The sequence below is a fragment of the Notamacropus eugenii genome, chromosome 1 (genome assembly GCF_028372415.1).
Source record: "Notamacropus eugenii isolate mMacEug1 chromosome 1, mMacEug1.pri_v2, whole genome shotgun sequence".
NCBI lineage: Eukaryota > Metazoa > Chordata > Mammalia > Diprotodontia > Macropodidae > Notamacropus > Notamacropus eugenii.
Window position 1 is genome coordinate 121,579,886 of NC_092872.1, and position 10,222 is coordinate 121,590,107.

The window sequence follows — 10,222 nt, forward strand, 5'->3', positions numbered from 1 at the left end:
CCTCAGAATGGCATGAAATGTTACATGGGTTCTACACTTAGATTCTTATTAAACTAGTTTTCCCATTAGTCATGTTGTATAAAATAATTGAACAAATGAGAGAAACAACGTGAGAAACAAAAAACAAAACATAACATTACACAAGAGAAAAGAGTCTGTTTAATAATGCATTACAATTCCATAGTTCTTTCTCTGAATATGGATGGCATTTTGCCTTAAGAGTCCTTTGGGAATGTTTTAGGTTCATGCTTTGCTGTCAAGGGCTAAGTCTATCAGAAAGAATCACCGCATACTGTGGCTGTTACTGCGTATAATGTTCTTCTGGTTCTGCTCATTTCACTCAGCATCAGCTCACATATGTCTTTCCAGGTTTTACTGAAGTCTTCTATTCCATTCTATACTATTCCATTACATTCATATACCACTACTTCTTCAGCCATTACCCAGTTGATGGGAATTCCCTCGATTTCCACTTCTTAGTCACCACAACAAGAGCTGCTGTAAATATTTTTGTACATGTGGGACGTTTTTCCATTTTTGTTTTCTCTTTGGAACACAGTCTTTTAATGGATATTACTAGGTAAAATTGTATACGTAGTTCTTTGGCCATAGTTCCAAATTGCGATCCAGAATTGTTGGATCAGTTCACAGCACCGAAAACAATGAAACAATGTACCAATTGTCCCATATCTTCTCTAACATTTATCTTCATCCTGTTGTGTCATGTTAGCCAATCTGATAGGTGTGATATGGGACTTCAGAGTTGGTTTGATTTACATCTGTCTAATCAATAGTGATTCAGACAATTTTTTCATATAATTATAGATAATTTTAATTTCTTCCCCTGAAAACTGCCTGTTCATATCCTTTGATGATTCATCAGTTGGGGAATGCTTCTATTCTTGTACATTTGATTCAATTCTATATATATTTCAGAAACGAGGCCTTGATAACAGTCACTAATTGTAAAAATTAATTCCCAGTTTTCTCCTTCCCTCCTAATCTTGGTTGCATTGGCTTTGTTTGTGCAAAAACTTTAATGCAATCAAAGTTATCCTTTTCACATTCCATAATGTTTCCTATCTCTTATTTGGTCATATATTTATCCATTCTTCATAAATCTGACGAATAAAGTATACATAGCTCCCCTAATTTGTTTATAGTATCAGTATTTATACCTAGATCGTGTTCCTACTTGGGCTTTATTCTTGTTTACATGTCAGGCTTTAGTCTATGCCCAATTTCCCTCCCACTATTCTCCAGCCGTACCAGCAGTTTTTGTCAAACATTTAATTCTTATCCCAGAAACTAGTGTTCTTGAATTTATCAAACAGTTGACGGATTGATCATTGAGCATTGTGTTTCGTCTACCTAATTTATTCTACTGATCTTCCCCTCTATTCCTTAGTGAGTCGCAAGTGGTATTGATGATTGCTGCTTTATAATAAAATTTAAGATCTTGTATGACTAGGTCACCTTAGTATTTCTTTTCATGAATTCCCTTGATATTTTAGAGGTTTTGCTCTTCCAGATGAATTGCAATATTAATTTTTCTAGCTCTACAAAATAATTTTCTGGCAGTTTGATTGGTATGGCACTGAATAAGATTCTACCTAAATTAATTTAGGTAGAATTGTCGTTTTTATTATACTATCTCAGCCTACCCACGAGCAACTGATGGTATTCCAGTTACTTAGATCTTACCTTATGTGTGTGAAAAATGATTTGTAATTGTGTTCCTATAGTCTCTGGGTTTGTTTTCACAGATAGACTCTCAAATATTTTATAGTGTCTACCATAACTTTAAATGGGATTTCACTTTCTATCTCTTACCGTTGCATTTTGATAGTAATATATAGAAATGTAGATGATTTTTGTTGATGTAGTTAGTATCCTGGAATTTTTCTAAAGATGTTTACTATTTCAAGTAGTTTGTTACTTGATTCTCCAGAATTCCCTAAGTATGTCATCATATCATCTACAAATAGTGATAACTTAATTTCTTCTTTGCCTATTTTAATTTCTTCAATTTCCTTTTCTTCTCTTACTGATATTTTGAGTACCATATTGAATAACAATGGTGATAACGGACTTTCTTGTTTCACATCTGACATTTTGGGAAATACGTCTAGTTTATTCCTATGACATAAAATGTTTGTTGCTGGTTCTACTATTAATTATTTTAAGGAAGGCTCCATTTATTCTTATGCTCTCCATGGTTTTCAATAGGAATGGCAGTTGCATTTCGTCAAAGGTTTTTTCTATATCTGTTGAGAGAATCATACACTTTCTATTAGATTTGTTGTTGATATGACTAATTACCCTGAAAGTTTTTCTAATATTGAACCAGAGCTGCTTATTGATTGAATCCTACTGGGTCATATGATAGGTTGCTGTAACCTTTTCACTAATATCTTATTTAAATTTTTTTGCACCTACAGTCATTAAGGAAATTGGTCTATAATTTTGACTCTCTGTTTCGGCTCTTCCCAGGCTAGTTACCAGAACCATATATGTACCATAAAAAGAATTTGGAAGGAGTCCTTCACCAATTATCCCAAATATTCTATATAGTATTGGACTTAACTTTTCTTTAAATGTTTGATAGAATTCACTTATAAATCCATCTCTCTGAGGAGATTTTTTCCAAATGAATTCATTGGTAGCTTTTTCACTTTCTTTTTCTGAGATGGGGATATTTAAGTATTTTATATCCTCTTATGTTAATTTCTATTTTGTAAATATTCATCCATTTCTCTTAGTTAAATTTATGGGCATGCAGTTGGGCAACGTAATTTCTTATTGCTGTTTTAAGCTCCTCCTTGTTGCAGGTGAGTTGATCCTTTACATTTTTGATATTGGTCATTTTGTTTTCCTATTTTTTCAGCCAAATTGACCATAGGTTTGCCAGTTTTGTTGTTTTTTTTTCATAAAACTCACTGTTTTATTAGTTCAGTGGTTTAAATTTCAATGTTATTCGCCTCTCCTTTAGTTTTCAGTTTTCCTAAATTGGTGTTTACTTGGGGATTTTCAATTTGTTTTTATTCTAGTTTTTTAGTTGCATACCAAATTCTCTGATCTCCTCTTTCTCTGTTGTTTTCATGTAATCTTTCAATGATATAAAACTTTCCCTAAGATCTGTTTTTGCAGCATCTCATAAGTTTTGGTATGCTGTCTTATTATTGCCATTCTCTTGAATGAGGTTCATGATTGTTTTAATGATTTGTTTAACACATTGATTCTTTATGGTTAGATTATTTAGTTTCCAATTAATTTTTTCATTTATCTTTCAATGGCCATTTATTACATATAATTTTTATTGCATCATGATATGAAAAGGATTCGTTGACTACCTCTTTCTTTCTCCACTGTATTTTGAGGTGTTTATACTCTAGTGCATGACCACTTTTTCAGTATGTGCTTTGTATCACTGAGAAACAGGTATATTCCTTTCTATCCCCATTCAGTTTTCTCCAGAGGTCTATCATATCAACCTTATACAAAATTCTGTTTTCTTCCTTAACTTCTTTCTTGTTCATTTTCAGTTTAGATTTATCAAGTTTACAGAGACAGATTTTGAGAATACTCACTAATATAGCTTTGCTCTCTGTTTCTTCCTTTAACTCCCTTACCTTCTCCTCTCAGAATTTGGATGCTATACCACTTGGTGCACATATGTTTAGTAATTATTTTACTTTATTGTCTATGGCACCTTTTATCAGGATACAGTTTCATTCTTAATCTCTTTTGATTAGTTCTATTTTTGCTTTTGCTCTGTCTGCTATTAGGATTGCTACCCCCACTTAATATATTCCACTACAGTCTTTCACCTTTACCCTGTGTGTATCCCCCTATTTCAAATGTGTTTCTTATCAACATCATATTGTACGATTATGTTTTCTAATCCATTCTTCTATCCAGCTCCGTTTCATGGGAGTTCATCCCATCCACACTCACAGTTATGAATTCTGTCTGTGTCTATCTCTCCATTCTATTTCTCCTAGTTTTTGTTTTAATTTCTCCCTTCTTCCGTCCTTTACTTTCCATCACCGCCTCCCTCAGTCTATCCTGTCTTCTATCAGCCCCTTTCCTTTTCCCTTACTACTACTTCCCTCCCTTTTAATCACCCACCCCCCTTCTATCCCATTTCACCTCCTACTGTCTATGGGGCAAGCTAGGTTTCTATACCTGAGTATGTCACCACCTCCTTGAAACAAATTCAAAGTGGAAACAATGTTCATCTCTCTCTCTTCTTTCCCTCTACTATAGTATGTTCTTGTTCCTCTTCATGTGATGTAATTTACTCTTTTTTTACCTTCTCCTCTCCTCCCATTAAAATCCCTTCATGCCCTTTAATTAGACTTATCTTCACATCAGTTAATTTATATCCACTTCCTCTATGTATATCCCTTTTAAATGTCACAATAAATAGACAGTTATTAAGATTACCAAGTATCATTCTCCCATACAGGGATGTAAACAGTTTGCACATTTGAATAATAATTTCCCCTTTCTTTATCTTTTTATGCCTTTGTTTAGTCGTGTATTTGAACTTTAAATTTTCTATTGAGCCCTGGCCTTTTCTTTCGGAAGGTCTGGAAATCTCCTATTTCATTGAATGTTCATCTCCTTGCCTGAAAGATTATGCTCGATTTTGCTTTGTAATTGATCCGTGGTTGTAGTCCATACAACTTTTTCTAATGCAATATCATATTACAATCCCGTCGATCTTTTAATGAAGAAGCCACAAGGTCCTGTGTGATCCTGAATGATCAGCTGCTCAGTGTTTGAATTACTTTTTCTGGTTGCTTTCAGTATTTTCTCCTTGACCTGATAATTCTGGAATTTGATAACAACATTCCTTGCCATTTTCAACTTGGAATGTCTTTCAGGAGGTGATTAGTAGATTCTTTCGATGATTATTTTGTCCTCTGAATCTAGGACCTCAGGGTTCAGTCCCTTGACGATTTCTTGGAAGATATTGGTCTTTTTTTTTCATCATGGCTTTCTGGTAGACCAACAATTCTTATATTTTCTGTCCTGGATGTATTTTCCAAGTCAGTTGATTTTTCCAATGAGATATTTTGTATTTTTTCTATTTTGTTTTTATTCGCTAGATTTTATTTGACTGATTCTTGATGTCTCCTAGAGTCATTAGCTTTTACTTGCTCAATTCTATTTTTTAATGAATTGCCTTCTTCAGTTAGTTTTTATGCTTCTTTTTCCATTTGTCCATTTTTCCCAGTTAAGTTTTGTACCGCCTTATCCATTTGACCAATTTTAATTTTTAAGGAACCTTTCTCTTCAGTGAATTATCTTTTTTCATTTTTTCAATTGCATTTTGAAAATCATTTGCAATTTTACTTCTAGCTCTCTAATTTGACTTTTAAAATCCTTCCTGAGATCCTCCAAGAATGCTTTTTGGGTTTGAGACCAGTTCATATTCTCTTTTGAGGTTTCAGATGTGGGTATATTGTCAGCATCATCCTCTTCTGAATTCCTATTCTGTTTTTCCCTTCCCAAACACATTCTATGGTCTTTGCTTTTTTGATTTGCTTATTATTCATCAGCATTTCCTTCTTCTTGGTCTTGGTGTTGGTCATGGACCTCTTCTTCTAGGGCATAGGGGGTTCTGTCCTACGTTTCTTATGCTGGGAACTTGGGGTCTGGTTTATCCCTTTGTGTTTCGTGGCATCTGGTTCTTTCTGCTAGAACCTATATAATGCTTCAGCTTATCTGGTGCTGAACTGCTGGTGTGTGCCAAAGTCGAGGCCAGGTGAAGTCTTTCTTAGTTCCCCTGGAGTTTCACTGATGCTCCTGCTGTGAGGTGTGGGTGCAGGGTGGTCTGTTTGTGGAAGGTGTGTTTCTCCCGTAGGTCTGAGCTAGAGCACAGGCAGGCTCAGTAGCTAGTCAACCTCATCTGCACTTTTGTAAGCCCAATTTCCCTTGCTTTTCTAAGGCACTCCTGGGGTCCTGTGATGCTGCTTACCAGCTACATTTCACCCCTTCCATTTGGGGTTCAGGCTTTTCTTGTCCAATGAGGCAGTGTTTCTTGGGACACTTCCAGTCCTGCACTGGTCCCTTTCAACAACAGGAAGAGGAACCCTTTCTGTCAATCTCTCTAGCCTCCCAGGCTAAAAATCATGTTCATGTTCTTTTAGCTCCACTATTCCAGAATTTTTTCCTAAGGCAAAATTCTCTGGGTTTTTTAAGGTCAACAAGGAGAGGGTGACAGCACATACACTAAACTTTGTCATCTTGGCTGCAGGAAGTTCAAGTGGATGATTTTCAAATATTTAGTCAGCACAGGAGTGGCTGCCACAGCTGCCATAGACCCTGAATTTCTCTTTCACTCTTTTTCACTGAACTCCCATTCTCTGCAACTCCTGCTTCTGTTTCAGTCCACCAGGGGCTGTATCTGACCTTCTATGACCTCGTGTATGCCTCCATGTGTTCTACTCTTCCCCAGTACTGTGTAACAGATTATTCCTATCCAACTTCCAGGTTATCCTGGCCATGCAGATCTGCCACAGTCGGTCTCTTGGGGTATTCTCCCACTCTTAAATTTGTTCAGACTCACATTTTAGAAGTATCTGAAGGAGTTTGTGGACGAACTCAGGTGAGTCTCTACTTTCATCCCATCATGTTGGCTCTGCCACCAGAAAATTTGATCTTCAAATAAAGGACTCAAGATAGGCATAAATAGGTAAAGAGGAAAGAAAAAACAGCAACATGTTATTCAATAAGGGCAATATTGTATCACTACAAGGGAAGATGATACTTGTAACTCTAGAGGACTGTATCATTATTATGACGTTTGGAATGGGAATATATGGAGATTGTGGGTATAAGTTGACTGTGATGTGATTATAAAAAATCCAATTAAGTGTTGAAAATGGTTTGTAATGGGAGAAGAGGAAAGGAGGAGGGAGAAAGTCATAAATTTCATCACATGAAGTTCAAAAAGGGACAGAAGTGAAGGACATGAGCTTTGTTTCAACCTTACTCTAATCAGATTTAGCTCAGTTAGGTGTAGTAACCTAACTTACCTTATAGGAAGTGGGAGGGGAAAGGGGAAGGAGGGATGTATGGAAGTATGTGTGTGTATGGAAGAGAGGGAAGAAATAATAGGGGGAAAAAGAAAGAAAAGAGCGGAGAGTGAAAGAAGGGAGGACAGATTGAGGGAGGTAATTGTCAAAAGCAAAACTCGAGGAGAGAGGATAATACAGGAGAGAGAAAGGTATAAATGGGAAAACAGGCTGCAGAGAAAGACACAAATACTAATTATAACTGGAAATGTGAAAGGGGTGAACTCTCCCATAAAACTGAAGCAGAGTGGATAGTAGAATGGATTAAAAATCAGATTCTTAGAGTATGTTTTTTTTTTTACAAGAAATATATTTGAAATCGCAGAATACACACAGAGACAAGGTAAAAATCTGGAGTAGAATATATTATGTTTCAGCTGAAGGAAAAAAATGCAGGGGGTAGTAATCCTGATCTCGGATCCAACAAAAACAAAAATATATCTGTAATCAAAAGAGATAAGGAATGAAACGATATCTAAAAGGCACCATAGATAAAATAATATCATTACTAAACATGTGTGCACCAAGTGATATAACATTCAAAATCTTAGAGGAGAAATTAGGGGAGATACAGAACAAAGAGATAGCAAAACTATACCAGTGGGTGACTTTAACCTTTCCCTCTCAGAACTAGATAATCTAACGATAAAATAAATAAGAAAGAAATTAAGGAGGTGAATAGAATTTAAGAAAAGTTAGATGTGAATCACCTTTGGAGAAAACTGAATGGAGACATAAAGTGACATGCCTTTTTGTCAGTGGTACATGGGACTTACACAAAAAAATATTAAAATTAAAATGATTAAATTTTGGGAGCATGAAGTCTCACAATTCAATGTAGAAATGGAGAAACATGAAATGCATTCTTTACAGATCAAAATGAAATTAAAACACTTGTCTTAAGGGACCATGGGAAGACAGACTAAAAATTCATTGGAAACTAAATAATATAATTTAAAAATATGTAGGTCAATCAAGAAAACATAGATACAGTCAGTAATTTCACCCAAAAGAATGTCGAGACAACAAACCAAAACTTTTGTGATGCAGTGAAATTGGTTGCTAGGGGATGTTTTATATGCTTACGTGAATAAAATAGATAAAGTTGAGATCAATGAATTGAGCATGAAATAAGAACAGCTAGAAGAAGAACAAATTAAAAATCCATAATTAAGTACCAAATTAAAAATACTGAAAATCAAAAGAGATATCAATAAAATTGAAATTAAGAAACTTAGTGATGTAATCAATGAAATTAAGAGCTGGCTTTATGAAGAAAAAAAACAATAAAATAGATGACCATTTGGTTAGCTAGACTTAAAAAAAGAAGAAGAAAATCAAATTACCAGTATCAAAAACGAGAATGGTGAATTCACCAGTAATGAAGAGGAAATCAGAACAAGAATTGGGAAGTATTTCGCCCAACTATATGCCAATAAATTTGACAATCTTAGTGAAATGGATAAAAATTTACAAAATAAAAACAGCCCAGATTAATAGAAGATGCCATAAAATATTTAAATAGCTCATTTTCAGAAAAGACATTTAAAAAGCCATCAATGAGCTCCCTAAGAAAAAATATTTAGGTGTAGATGGATTTATCAGTGAATTCTATCAAACTTTTAAAGAACAATTAATTCCATTAATCTACAAACTATTTGGGGAAATAGATGGAGGAGTCCAATGAAATTCTTTTTATGTTAGAAATATGGTTCTGATACCTAAAGCAGAAAGAGAAAAAATAGAGAAAGATAATAATATACCAATTTCCCTAATGGATATAGCTGCAAAATTTTAAAATAAAACAGTGGTAAAAAACATCAGAGCAACTTATCTCAAGAATAATAGAGGATGACCAGGTAAGATTTATACCAGGAATGCTGGGCTGGTTAAGTATTAGGAGATCTGCCAGCACAATTGATCATATCAACAATAAAACTAACAGAAATCATATGATTGTCTCAAAAGATTCAGAAAAAGCTTTTGACAAAATACAACAACCATTCCTTTTACAAAACACTGGAGAGCACAGGAATAAAGGATAAAATACTAAGGAGCACCTATCTCAAACCTTCAAAAAAACGTTACCTATAGTAGGGATAAGCTAGAGACAATACCAGTAAGATCAGGGATGAAGAAAGAATGTCCATTATCACCACTGCCATTCAATATTGTACTAGAAATTTTAGCTTTAGCAATAAGAGAAGACAAACAACTGTTGGGAAGAGAATAGTGGATCCAAAGGTCAAAATGGATCACAACTATATAGGAAGTGTCAGCATCCAGGCAGGAGGGACTATGAAAAACTAATGGGAACTGGAGAAAGGGAATGGGGTGGGGGGAAGGTAACAGATTAATTGTCAAATAGGGGGAAAGAAGTAGCTTCCCTTAGACATTATAACCATAATATAAAATAATATATAAATTTGTTTTAAAAAGGAAGCAAATAGCTGTACATGAAGTTGAAAATAGGAATACCGTTGCTGACTTGAGAGTTTAGGATAGTCATGGAGGAGGTGATGTTTGAATTGGATTTTAAAGCAATATGTATAGAGCATATGGTAATGTAACGGTTAAAGAAAATATTAAGGGATGCTTTTCCAGTACTTTGTAAGGCTACTACTGAGGGGGTTTATTCTGTAACTTTGGAAGGTCCTAAAGTCCTTTTCCCCTTATCCTGAAACACCATAAAATTCCTCCTTATGTTTAACCACCATAAAACTCCAAAACCACATCATCCTTAACTTGTAGAAAAGTTCATATAAGCCTAGCCCCACAAAAAAGCCAGTACATCACCTGTAACCTTGTTAACACAGGACAAGTTTGTGTGGTTTTCATGTTGATAAAAGTTCCTGATGTCTAAAGAGAATGTCTAAGTGAATTCTTTCCTACCTGCTCTCTTGAATCTGACCTCAACAAATTCTACTGAATCCAGGGATCCAAATAATAGTTTGATCCTGCTCTGACCTTCTCCTAGCCACCATAATAAGAGGAAGGACCCTTTTATGTGTTCTTTTCCTCAGATTTTAATGTTCCTACTGTCTTCCTGGCTGTGAGACAACCAGAGTTTGCAGACACTCGGGGGCATCTGAAGTTCCACTGACTTCTGGGTAGTCAGTCAGACTGTGGACCAT

At 35.1% G+C, this 10,222-nt stretch overlaps 1 pseudogene; it reads right to left on the reverse strand.

Moving 5' to 3' along the window:
- LOC140507093 (L-lactate dehydrogenase A chain pseudogene) overlaps positions 1-10,222 on the reverse strand; it is a 32,760-nt pseudogene extending 22,538 nt beyond the window's left edge.